Source organism: Equus caballus, chromosome 29 (genome assembly GCF_041296265.1).
Source record: "Equus caballus isolate H_3958 breed thoroughbred chromosome 29, TB-T2T, whole genome shotgun sequence".
NCBI lineage: Eukaryota > Metazoa > Chordata > Mammalia > Perissodactyla > Equidae > Equus > Equus caballus.
This window is the reverse complement of record NC_091712.1, coordinates 28,509,068-28,522,976: the sequence shown is the minus strand read 5'-3', so window position 1 is coordinate 28,522,976 and position 13,909 is coordinate 28,509,068. Positions and strand designations below refer to the sequence as shown.

The following is a 13,909-nucleotide window of genomic DNA, read 5'->3' as shown; positions in this document are numbered from 1 at the left end:
CCTGTGACATGGTTTATGTGGCTTCACAGAAGGATTCAGCAATCAATCATGTCTACTGGCAGCAAGTCAATGATGGGTCCTCATATTATTTTATTTCTTTTTCTCCTTCTTTGCTTTACTCTTGTCCCTCCCTTCTATTCCCTGGAATTGCACTCCTGTATAAACTCTTTGCCTCAGCTTCAGCTTTCTGGGGAACCGACAGGTTATCTAATTGGTTAAATAAGCCATATGATCAGTGGGTATGGTGATGTACAGCCATTAAAAATGAAATGGATGAGGCTGGCCCCATAGCCGAGTGGTTAAGTTTACACACTCCACTTCGGTGGCCCAGGGTTTTCCCGGTTCAAATCCTGGGTGCAGACATGGCACCACTCATCAAGCCATGCTGAGGTGGCATCCCACATGCCACAACTAGAAGGACCCACAACTAAAATATACAACTATGTACCAGGGGGCTTTGGGGAGAAAAAGGAAAAATAAAATCTTTAAAAAATAAAAAGAATAAAAAAAATGAAATGGAAAGACAACAGCTTTTTAAATGAAATAGACTGGTTACAAAATTGTATGTTCAATATACTATTTCTGTTTTTTAAAAAGCATGTGTATAATTTCTGAAATGTTAGCTAGATGATGGAATTATAGATGACATTTCCTTTCTTTGGTTTATTGCATTTTCTAAATTTTCTACTTTTGTAGTCAATTTTTTTTTTTTTAAAGATTTTATTTTCTCCTTTTTCTCCCCAAAGCCCCCGGTACATAGTTGTATATTCTTCATTGTGGGTTCTTCTAGTTGTGGTATGTGGGACGCTGCCTCAGCGTGGTTTGATGAGCAGTGCCATGTCCGCACCCAGGATTCGAACCAACGAAACACTGGGCCGCCTGCAGCGGAGCGCGCGAACTTAACCACTCGGCCACGGGGCCAGCCCCTTGTAGTCAATTTTTTTAAAGGGAAAGTTTAATTGAGTATATTTTCTGTAAGAATTTCAACTGGGAAATATAAAGGGAACAAATCTAGAAGCTACAATCAAGGAACGTGAATTTAAATTATTTGGAGAGTTATCATAAATATGAATTAGTGAAACTTCATGAGAAGTTATGAAATAAGTAAACTTCACAGTATTTCCATGGGATATTATGACTTGTAATAGGAATTTTAGAAATATTAGAGAATGAGTAGAAATAAATGAAACTGATAGTGTTACGGGGCTGGCCTGGTCAAGTAGTGGTTGAGTTTGCACGCTCTGCTTCAGCAGCCAAGGGTTCATGAGATCGGATCCCAGGCATGGACCTAGCACTGCTCATCAAGCCATGCTGTGGTGGCATCCCACATAAAAATAGAGAAAGATTAGTACAGATGTTAGCTCAGGGCCAATCTTCCTCACACACAAAAAATATAATAATATTATTATCTGGCCTTTCTTGATGGCAGTACAGTGGCTATGAGAGAATACGTGCTTTTGTAGTCAAATAAGACTTGGGTTTGAATCCTGGATCCTCACTTAGTAGACACATGACCATAGGGTTTTTCTGGGGATTAAATGAGATAGGCTGAAACACAGTGGCTTCTATGTAATAAGTACTCAATAAATTAAGGGAATTATTGATTATTACAGTCTAATAATATTTGAAAATATGTCTGTCTACCAAGCTAAGTCATATTTTTCTACTGCCGCAGATATGCCCAAGTAAGTCAAAGTGATACTTGCTACCATTGCTCCCAACAGATTTCTCTGCAACTTTGACTCACAAAGGCCATGGGCAAGTTGGAAATATCCTGACTTCACTGAAGATTCTTGAGCAGATATTTGAAATGCTTCTGCAGTAATTACAAGTGTCAAAGCAATTAAATAAGGAGGCCTTTAGAGCCAGGTGGCTCTAATGCTGTGGTAGCCTTCATAAGCAAACCGAAACCTAAGCCAGAGTCAATTCCTACAGATGTACTCATATTCCAGGAAACAAAATTTAAGAACAACCAATCACAGCCAACTACGCTTTCCAAATAAGGCAACTGCTTAAGCTGTAGCCAATCAAGTAATTTCCTTGCTTTCTTTCCAGGTCTGCTCTATAAAACCCTTTCCCCCAGCTCCTGGTGCATGGCGTTCCTAACCACTTCTGGTTTGGTGCTGCCTGATTAGAACGGATGTTTGCTCAAATAAACTCTTGAAAATTTTAATATGCCTCAGTTTATCTTTGAATAATTGTAGACATTCAAATGATAACTTTGCATGTAAAAATACAACCCAGTAATAGCATCTGAAATTATCAGAAAATTCTTCATCCGTTAAGCTGATTTCTGCCTTCCTTCAGTGTCTACTCCTCAGAACCCTGTTCCGCCCTCTCAAGCATAGGGCCAGTCATTCACAAAGCTTTACTCTGGAAAGTCTTCCAACACTGCAGTAAGGGTAGCAACAAAGGGCAAAATTTCTAGAGAGTGAATGATCTGACAGGGTGTCATGTTCAGAGCTTGGCACCCTCGACTCTCTGCGCTAATTTATTCCCGCCAATACATTTGGTTTTGTTCCTGGAGATACTCTGCTGCGTGTTTTCTGTTTAAGAAAAACAAAGTACTCAATGTAAAATAAACAATATAGAGATAAACACACATAAACTTGCCTAACTTTTGATCACTGAAACTATGCAGCCTTAGCTAAAACTGCAGCTGTTGGCGTAGAGGAGAAAGTGAAGATTAGAGGATTAAAGCAAAATATAATGTGTCTCCCTGTGTTTGTCAGCCTGGACTCTGTAAACGCTTTTCTTGTATTTGTTTGGAATGCTTCTTTAGAAATTCCTTGTAGTGTGTAATTTTCTAAATAAGTACAAAATAGACATTTTTATAACAATTTAAATGCAAAGTAGTAGTTTGGAAAGAATAGCACTATTGGTTCCTCTTAATTCTTTCATTCCTATCCTTGCCATGGAATAAAAGTTCTAAGCAGAACCTTGATGGCGACTTGTAAAACCGTTCGGTGTTAGATGTTCTGGATGTTTCTGAGCTGCATTTCATGGACTGAGGTCCTTCAAAGAATGATGCGCCTGATCCCTGTTGATATGGCCCTACATCACCACGCTTTTTATTTTGTTTTTTAATATTTGCACTTTAAGAAAAGTAGCAACAGTATAATTTAGAGAAAACCAGCTAAGAATTGGGACAGCTAAGTGGGTGAAGTAGAACAGATAAGCAAAGAGAAAGAATGGAAATGTAAAGTTGTTACTCAGGGGCTGCAGGCAATGACTACACAAAAGATGCAGCCAAACCAATAGCAGAAGAGAGTGAACAAGTATGTCTGAACTCAGGCACACAGGAATCCAAGCTTTCAAACTCTTTTGGTCCACTGTAGACACAAGCTCCCTGACTAGGGTCTCTATGGGCTTAAGGAAAGAAACCTTATATCTGGTGCCATCCTGGCCTTTAACTGGGCAATGCTGCATTTTAAACAAAATAGATGCTGAGTAAATGTGTGTTGGAAAAAAAGGAGTGAATATTTATTGACTTGGCATTTTTATAATTTTCTCTTAAAAGTGTCTGGGAATTTTGGATAAAGAAATAATCTTTGGTTATGAATGACTTTGGTATCAAAATAATGTTGATTAAAGTTATGTTTTTCGGTAGAAATATAAACCCATCATATTGATTTGGTTGAGCTAACTCTTTTAGTCTGCTTGGGCTGCCATGAAAAATAGCATAGACTTTGTGGCTTAAGCCGCAGAAAGTGATTTTCTCATCGTTCTGGAGGCTGGAAGTCTTGGATCATGGTCTGGAAGGGTCAGTGTCTGGTGAGGCCTCCCTCCTTGGCTTGTGTCTGGCCCCCTTCTCCCTGAGTCCTCGCATGGCCTTTCCTTTCTATGTACCCAAGAGCAAGAGTTCTCTCGTGTCTCTTCTTCCCGTAATAAGGATACCAATCCCACTGGATTAGGGCCACACCCTTATGACCTCATTGAATCAAATATTCAGTTCATAATAACTGAATTAAAACCCAATTTGGAGTTTTGGTGGTTTAGTTTTGTTTTTGTTTTTGTTTTGTTTTTTTTACAACAAGCCTAAGGTAAAAATTACTTACTCCTAAATTATACCATTAACTTCTAAGTAACTTGAGAAATACTGTCCTCGTGCTTGGTAAGACTAATCAATAGTAAAATTAAATATAAACTTCTTTTCTTCGTAAGATGCTGGCTTATGTGAAAATTACTTCACCTTTCCTCGAAGGCAGGGAGACAGACATTTCACAACCCAGAATAAATAAAATCAAGCACTTTCTCCTAGTGTTGGTTTCTTTCCCAGTGGCCTGGAGGAATTGTTATGCCTTTTGAAGACGTTGCTCTGGAGAGAGACAACTACACTCAGGAAATAAAGCCAGTGTGCTCTTAATGAAGGAGAATGCTTGACTAATACTAAATAACAGTGAACTTCACTGAAATTACTCATAATAATCTCTCTCTTCATATGGGATTTCTCATTGGATAAATTTCTCCGTGGATGTTTGCTTTTCCTGGTGACTGGTAATTAATCCTATACATACCTTAGTTGAAGATCTCAAATCCAAAATGATCAATTCTCTGATAAGCAGAATGAAAGGATTGTGCTGCATTTCTCTCTAGTTAGATCCATCAATCCATCAATCTATATGTCATTGGTATTCTAATCTTGCTTCACTTTGCATGTTGATTTTGCAACTTTGAGCCCTACCTTGGTTTCAGCACTCATAAATGTTGCCTTCATTTTTTATTTCAGTTAAGCTTTTTAAGGTGAGTGTAATATTTTAAGGATGACTATTATTCAGTTCCCAAAACACATTGTGAGAATGTTTCTACTTTTTAATGATCTATTGAAAAAGAAAAACCAGATATTCTGTATCTTTTTACTTCATGTACAACTTTAGCTTACTCTATTTTGGGATTGTTAGTCATTTCAGAGGCTGTTAGGGTGATAATATTTCATATTTTGTTTTAAACATTTATTCCTTTGCCTAATTCTTAATTAATATATGGCTAATTTAAATTTAATAAATATCTGTGTACACTTGCACTTACATATATGTGTATTAATCGTATGAAACAAAATCCTGATCAGACCACCCTTGCTCCCATGGTGATTTAGACATTCAGTTTTTCGGGGTGACAGAGCCTTACCTGGTATGGGTGCTGGGTAAGCACCTGATGATTGATTCCTCTAACAGAAAGGAATCACTCCCTTAATTGAGTCCTTTAAGAGATATTAATGTGTACTGAGCACTATAGTAAATGCTTGGAGGCTGGGATAAAAAATAAATAAGAATATAAATCGTTTACCTGAAAACGGTTCTCACCTAGTAGAGAGATCAATTCAGGGAAGTAGGCGAATGCTCCTGCATATCTAGAGAGTGTATTTGTATTCATACTTTCATATACTCTTCTGTGAAATTGCTGTAGAAAATTCAAAGCAAGATAGGAAACAGTAGTTTAAAGCCGTGATATTTTGATGAGGGCTTAGGCATTTAACTCTATTATCTGTGTAGTGATGCTCATTGTATTCTAGCATGGCACGGCTAGCTTACTGTAAATCCGTGCCCTTGACTCTCAAGTGGGCCTTTAATATTGCCCGGCAATCCTGCCATAGTTCCCTAGTCCCTCTAATCTTCCACCGTCTTGGATGACTAACTTGCATCATTTCCTCCCTTCTCAAATCTCTGATGCCTTCTTCCCTGTCTTTACTCCCATCTTCCTCTTCCACTGAGAATCTGCAACAGTTACACGATGACATTCCATCACCTCATTAGCCAGCATCTGCACTTAGATGTGCTGCCTCCTTTCCAGAAATGAACCCCCGCCTCTGTCTAAGGCCACATCCTCTCCATAAGCACTGGATCCCACTGCCTCCTCTTCCTAAGTAGGGACGTTGTTCCAGCAGTTCTGTCCTCTTATTCGTATGTCATCACATTTTTCCTCTCTACTGGATTGTTCCCATCAGCATAGACGTAAGTTGTCATTTCTCCTGCTTTAAAAGAATAAAACCTTGACTTACTTCTCCTGCCACCTACTACTTCATTTCTTTCTCCCTTTTGTAGCAAAATTCCTTAAAAGAATTGTCTCTTGGAGCCAGCCCGGTGTGTAGTGGTTAGGTTCGCAAACTCTGCTTCAGTGACCCTAGGTTCACAGGTTCGGATCCTGGGCGCAGACCTAGCATGGCTCGTCAAGCCTCCCTGTGGCAGCATCCCACATAAAATAGAGGAAGATTGGCAGTGGATGTTAGCTCAGTGACAATCTCCCTCAAGCAAAAAGAGGAGGATTCACAACAGGTGTTAGCTCAAGGCAATCTTCCTCACAAAAAAAAAAAAAGAAAAAATTGTCTCTACTCACTTTGTCCAATTCTTCTCCTTTTATTGTCTCTTAACTGTGATATGCCTTTCATTTCCAGCAAGCTCTTGAATTGTCAACAGTGACCTCTAGGTTGCAGAATCCACATGGCAATTCTAAGCCCTCATATTTGACCATTAGCAGTATTTGGCATAGTTGATCCCTTACTTCTCTTTGAAACACTTTTTTCCTGGTAACTACAGTCTTAGCCTCATTCTCCTTTGCTGTGGATCCTTCTGAGGCCCTTTTGTAGTTGGAGTGCCCCCTGTGTGTTCATTTCCTTGGCCATCTCATCCTGGCTCGTGGCTTAAAATGCCATCAATATGTCTAAGACTTAACAACCTTTTATCTTTAGCCCAGATCTTGCTCCCAAACTTTCAGACCTTGGGCGCTCTTCCAAACTCTACTTGGATGTTGGATACAATCTCAAATTTTATGTGTTCAAAATGGAACTCCTGATTTTTGCCTGCTTGCCACCTGTAGCCTTCCCCATATCATGTGATGGGTACTCTGTCCTTTTAATGGTCAGGCCCAAAACATTTGGAATCACCATTGACTCTCTTTCATACCCACATCAAATCTGTCAGCCAGGGGGCCGTCCCAATAGCCGAGTGGTTAAAGTTCCATGCACTCTGCTTTGGTGGCCTGGGTTCATAGGTTCTGGTCCCAGGTGCAGACTTAGTCCACTCATTAGCCATGCTGTTGGAGGCATCCCACATATAAAGTAGAGGAAGAATGGCACGGATGTTAGCTCAGGGCTAGTCTTCTTCATGCAAAACATTTAAAAAAGGAGGATTGGCAACGATGTTAGCTCAGGGCAAATCTTCTTTACAAAAAAAAAAAAAAAATCTGTCATCCAGTCCTGTGGCTCAACTTTGAAAATGTACCCAGAATTGGATCATTTTTTATTACCTCCATCGCTGCTGCCCTGATTTCACCAGGATCATCTCTCCATCTGGATTACTGTGTTAGTTTCCAACTGATTTCCCTGTTTCCACCCAAAAGTCCCCAAAGTCTCTTTTCAATTCAGCAGCCACCAAAGTCCTTTTAACGTGTCAGACCACATCACTCCTCTGCTGCAAACCCTTCAGGGATTTCTCATCTCACTTGGAACAAAAGCTGAAAATCTAGACTATGACCTGCAGAGCCACACGTACCCTGAGCTCTGACCTCATCTTCTGTTCTTTTCCTGGGTCCCTCCATTTAGCCGTTCTGACCCCTTGTTGTCCTCCAACACGTCTGGCTGGCTCCCACTTCGGGGCCTCTGTGCCGGCTCTTCCCTCCGCCTGGAGTTCAGATATGTGCGCTCCCTCACCTCCTTCACACTTTTCTTCAAATGTCACCTCCTCAATGCAGGCTACCTGTCCTTCCATTTCAGATTGTCCCTGTCCTGTTACCTTACACTCTGGCTTTCCTTACCTGGTTCTTATTTTCCTTTTTATTTACTTATTTATCACCTTCTAATATATTATATGCTTTATTTGTTTATTATGTCTATTATTTATGATCGTCTCTCCCCTTGAGAATGTAAGCTCTTAGAGGGCAGGGGATCTTAGTTTCTGTTGTTCACTGTCCAGAACACTGCCTGACACAGAATGAATGAATGACTGACTGACTGAATGAATCATTGAGAAGCTTTCCCTAAGCACCTCACTTCATGTTGCCTGTCCACCCTCCCTCCATTCTTATTTTCTTCTCACATAACTTGGTTTTACTTTATTCATTCTTTGAAATGGTCAACAATCCTCCTTCTGATATCTCACCCACTAGAATATAAGATAAGCTATATGAGGGCAGGGCCTCCAGATAGTAAGCATGTACTTAATAAGTAATCATTAAAGGGAATCAATTCTGAAGAAGAAATGTGAATTTCTCAAATCAGTTTACTGTATATGTAAATTTTGTCTTGTGACAAATCTCTGATTGTTTACTTATTCAGTCTGACTCAGTGTTCATTTATCAGAATGCGTAATCAGGTGTTATGTTCTTTTTATCACTGTGCTTTGATATGTTTTGCTGTTAAAGAATTGTCAGACTCCCCTTGGTAGTGTATGCTAAATTAAGCAAAGAGTGTTTTTTAAAGTACAATGATTGGCAAGAGTCAAGGCAAGATTTTTCACAACACGCTGTGGAATCTTTTGCTTATATATAAGGAATAAAATAAAGTCGAAGATTTTCACTCTATGTTGGAAGGATTTTTGCTTATCACCGAAAGTAGCAAAATGATACTGAGAAGTTGTAACCTGGGAACTGAAGTATTATTATGTAATAAATTAAGCAGATAGCTGTGATCTTATTCCTGAAAGTGCATCACCATTTCATGGGTTCCTGAGTATTTCCCATGTAAGACTCAATGGCTGTACTCCCACTTGAGTCATTTAAAATGATAGAGGAGTATAGCACATTTTATAAGAAATTATCATGTACCACAAGAACGTAGGTCAAAACAGTGATTAGATTTTTTTTTTTGAGGAACAGTAGCCCTGAGCTAACATCCACTGCCAATCCTCCTCTTTTTGCTGAGGAAGACTGGCCCTGAGCTAACATCTGTGCCCATCTTCCTCTATTTTATGTGGAATGCCTACCACAGCATGGCTTGCCAAGTGATACTTAGGTCTGCACCCAGGATCTGAACTGTCGAACCCCAGGCTGCCAAAGCGGAACATGTGAACTTAACCACTGCACCACCGGGCTGGCCCCCAAAACACAGATTAGATTTTTAAGCTCTCTTTTCTGTAGTCTCTTATAATAGGTATCTAGGTCATATTTTTCTTTAAACTTCTTTTAAAAATGTTGTAAGTTGTAGGTAGTTAATATTTAAGACAAATCTATTATAAACATTAAAACAAACTATTGATTTTCATTCTATGTTATTAGCTATTAATGGTTTCTGATTGAAAATGGAAAAATATACTTTACTATTTAGCATAGTAAAAGACATCTGTATTAAGAAATGAAGAAACCAATGTATGAAAATTCAAGTAACTATTAATTATGATCAGAATTTTATTTTTATTTGAGTGAATTTTATTTTGCTTTTGAACAGTAGGTATTCTATTCTTAGCACATTTTTAATGAACCAAAGGTAAACATTTTGTTATATCATTAAAATGATTAGTTTCACTATTAACTCATTGAGTTCTTTTTTTAGGAAGAAAACTAGAAATAGTGTCATGAATTTGTGATAATCTGTTTTATTCTACTTCACCATGAAAGAGTTTTTGTTTTGTTTTGTTTTTTGAGATTCCACATATAAGTGAGATCAGATGGTATTTGTCTTTCTTTGACTTATCTCACTTAGCATAATACCCTCAAGGTTCGTCCATATTGTTGCAAGTGGCAGGATTTCCTTCCTTTTAATGGCTGAGTAATATTCCATTGTGTATATATACTGCATTCTTTATCCCTTTGTCCATCACTGGACACTTAGGTTGTTTCCATGTCTTGGCTGTTGTAAATAATGCTGCTGTGACAAGGGGGTGCAAGATAGCCCTTTGACGTAGTGTTTTCTTGTCCTTTGGATATATTTCCAGAAGTGGAATTGCTGGATCCAAAAAGATTTTTTTAAGTTAATCTCCTACATACAGTAATTGCTTTCTGATAGCCTTAGGTCTAGTGATTCTAGAAGGTTGTGAGGAAATAAAAGTTGCTCCTGCTATAATCCTCAAAGAGTCCTTAGCGATGCTGCGAAGAGCTGATGCTGCAACAGCTACTACAAGAGAGGGATGGAGAAGAGGAATCTGTCCAGAGTAATAAACTTGCAAACCAGAGTTAGAATGCTCCCAGAATAACTTTAAGGCTAGTTAAACTCCTTAAAGTTACTCCATGGAACACTGCTCAGAGCTCGCCATTACTTTTGGTCCAGGGGCCTGGACCAGCTTTGCTTCCGTCAAGGCCAGAACGCCTCTGGATCCCAGCGTGTCTTAGAGCTCTCTCTGTGTCTCTCTGTCATCCCAGTCCACTCCTGGTGGTCCCGAGAGGCCTCATAGGGCCAAGGTTGCTGAGGACCTGTTTGTTGTTCCTTCTCAGGACTTTGCTTTATCTTAAGAAGGGAACAACAACAAAAAAGAGAGTAAATGGCCACTGGCCTCAAAACATAATTGCCCCAATAATCAGTAATGGTCACAAACTGTGATGATGGACCTCTTGAGAGTGAAGTGTAGGGGTGAGCTGAACCACGTCCCAGGCCCCGGTTAGAGAAGCGATGCTGGAAAACCATAAAATATGGCAGGCTCCCAGACTGAAAGTGAGCATCTGAGTGGGAACCAGCGCGACAGTCCAGAATGATGAGAGGAAGCAATCCTGTGAGGCCCTGGACCATAGCGAGGAGGCTAAAAATGCAGATGTCAACTTAAAGCAGCATGCATTTGATAAAAAATGGTTTCATGGGATAAAAATTCAAAGATCCCTTAAGTGATGTTTCCTTGGGACTTCAAGTTGGTTTAAAAGAAAAAAAAAACGCTTCTATATCTGAGGACTGTCAAAGGAAATCAGGACTTGGCAAATAGGATACTGTAGGTAAAATGAATAGGGAAAACCTTACCATTTTCTCATATCCTAGAGAACAGGAAAGACTCCACCCTGGAGAAAAACATCTTGAATATCACAGGGATTTAGCACACAGCATATGGCAGGTATTAAACTCTGTTAACTAGCTTGGTCCAAGGAGGGTTACAGTGGAAGAGCACAGAGGAAGTGATTTTTTTTTTTTTTTTTGAGGAAGATCAGCCCTGGGCTAACATCTGCTGCCAATCCTCCTCTTTTTGCTGAGGAAGACTGGCCCTGAGCTAACGTCCGTGCCCATCTTCCTCCACTTTGTATGTTGGATGCCTATCACAGCATGGCTTGCCAAGCGGTGCTATGTCCACACCTGGGGTCCAAACTGGTGAACCCCGGGCCGCCGAGAAGCAGAACATGCGAACTTAACTGCTGCTCCACTGGGCCGGCCCCAGGAAGTGATTTTTGGTGGACCTTAATAGATGAGTGAATATGGGGAAATATTTATTTATGTATAGTATTTATTTTGGTATTTAGCAAGTGCCCATTTATCAAGGTCACTCTACCCTGAACGCTAGCCTGGCTTTGTGACGTGCCTTTTCTGCAAACTCCTAACAACCCCGCCATGTTGGTTATCACTCTCATTTTAGTCGTGAGAAAACATGCTCAGCAAGAGTAAGGAATTTACTCAGGCCACTCACCAAGTAAATGGCAGAATTGGCTTTCAAATCCTGCTCCATTTGAAATCCCTTGTTCTTGAACCCATATGAATGGAATTGATGGGGAAGATATTGTCCATTATGGACACGCTGCTTGAGTAGATAGAGCTGAAGTGAGTTCAGGGAATCAGAAGCGACATTGTCATTTGGTTAGCATCCTGGCGTCTTTCTCTCAAGCTGATAAGCTCTCTTACCTTGGCTGTGTCTTTTTTTTTTCCCTCCACTTTGACTGCTCTCCATTCTAATTTTAGAAATATCGTTCCCGAAGTAAAGATGCTGGGGGATGGGGTTAGGCTGTTCTTCCTTCCTACTTGTATGCTCTATAAAGCTGATTCCCATATAAACCTCCGTATCTAACGGCAGCGTGATTGATCATGGGAGGTAAGCCAAGGAAGGAGGCACATTCTAAATTGATGTCTTAGTCTAAGAACATAAAATGATGATCTATAGCCCTGGAATTATGTGCCAACCATCAGGGCCCCTTTCATTTCTTTTTCTTTTTTTGCAATATTTCCTCTTCTTGCTACTTGGATGCTTGAGAAGTTGAGCACTGCATAAAAGACATGAGATTTTCCATGGGACCCCTTGTGGAATTGTACATTTTAAATTTATGCCTTCCAGTGATGAAAAAAAAATATGGTACACCTAAACTCTGTATCCTACAAGGAATAAAAGAACCCTAAGAGAAATGAAAGATCATGCTAGAATTTAAAAAAAAAATCTTGGATCTCTATATTTTTGTGGTCAGAAACTCTCCTGAATAGTGGATGGATCTACTCAAGGAAAGTCTATTTCTAGCGTTAAAACTGCGTCTGATTAAGACTCCATCTTATTGAAAAGGGCACCATCGTATGGTGCTAGTTGTGGTTTAAAATGGTGCAGCCCAATTGCACAGTAGTTTGGAAGAGAATTTTAAAAGGTCTTAGTAACTCTTGGCTTACCATGCTACCTCTGGGAATCTGTCCTAAGGGAAGAATTCTAATTAAGAGGCTTTTTTGTACAGAGATCTTTTCAAAGCAGTAGGTTTATCATAGTGGAAAAAAATTGTAAACCTACACGTCAAAAAAGAGTGAATGGTCAAGGTAATTTTTAAAATAGACAAAAAAGTATATCACATGAAAAATACCAAATTACTTTAAAAACTGTGTGAAAGTTAAATACATTATGATTGTAGCTATGGGAATAAAATTGATATTTTTTTTTTAAATTTCAAAAACAATGGAAACATTATCACGCTATCAAGGATTGTGTTTCAGTGGTAGAACTATGGGCAACTTTTATTTCTCTCTTTTTTGTAAGTCCATGTTTCCATACGAGAAGCAACACCTCTTTTATCATTAAAAATTGTAACGGATACCAAGATTTGGATTTCAGATATTTAATTCCACTTCATGTCTACTGTGCCCATATCCAGAACTTGGTCCTCCTTTCCCAGGGGATGTGGACAGATCTGAGTAACATGATTCATGGCTCTTAGCTCAGTCCTCAACCCAGACAACAGTTGGGTGGAATGGATTAACTGTGGAAAATCTGCAAATGAAGATGAGTTCTCTCTACTCTGACTCCCCCTTGTCCTCCCTGACAAGTCCAGGTGAAGAGTTTGTTAAAAAGGGAGCAACTGTTCAGAAGGAATCCACTTGCCCATAATAGGAAAGAAACACAATGCCGGTTAGAACAATACCTCTTTTCACCGTTTTTGCGCTCACCTATTTTTTCACCTTGTGGATAACAAGAATGGCCTAGATAGAGGACAAGTATTTATCTGTAAATTTTCAAAGCATCAAATAATGAAGGATAGACTAATTAGTGTTATCATCTTTAGTGACTGAGCGAACTCAAGGAGGAAAAATAATAGAATAAAAGGTCATTGCTTTCATAATTCCCTGAAGCCATGAATAATAGTTGCTATTAGTCATAAGATATGTTCCCTGTTCTGTTTTCACCCAAAATATTATACCTTTTGGAATTATCTCATTAGTTATTAAAGTAGATGTTTGGGGTGGAAGTGGCAGTCATTAAGTCCTTTTCACTGAAACCAAAGAACTGGGCGTTTTATTCCTGTGTGTGTTTCCTGATTTCCAGTTGCTACAAGCTGTTCTGTTGTAAACACATATTTCAGTAGTTCATGTCCACCTCTATTTCTCTTAGTACTTTCAAAGAGAACAGTGGCTTTTTTGTAGTTTGGAAATGGGTAGTATGTAGCTGAACACTCGGAGATTTCCTCTGTTGTGAATGCTAATACGCTGTTTTGTGATAAAGGAGCAAGGTGGAAAAAGCCACAATAATTACAACAGTTATTCAGTGTATGTTTGTGTTTGGGGGGGAAAAGTAAAGGAATGCTGTTATTTCTTTTTTTTTTTTTT

At 39.3% G+C, this 13,909-nt stretch overlaps 1 protein-coding gene across 8 annotated transcripts in view; it reads left to right on the top strand.

Annotated features, from left to right (window-relative positions):
* CACNB2 (calcium voltage-gated channel auxiliary subunit beta 2) overlaps nt 1-13,909 on the top strand; it is a 353,267-nt gene that overhangs the window by 288,627 nt on the left and 50,731 nt on the right. The window lies entirely within an intron of this gene.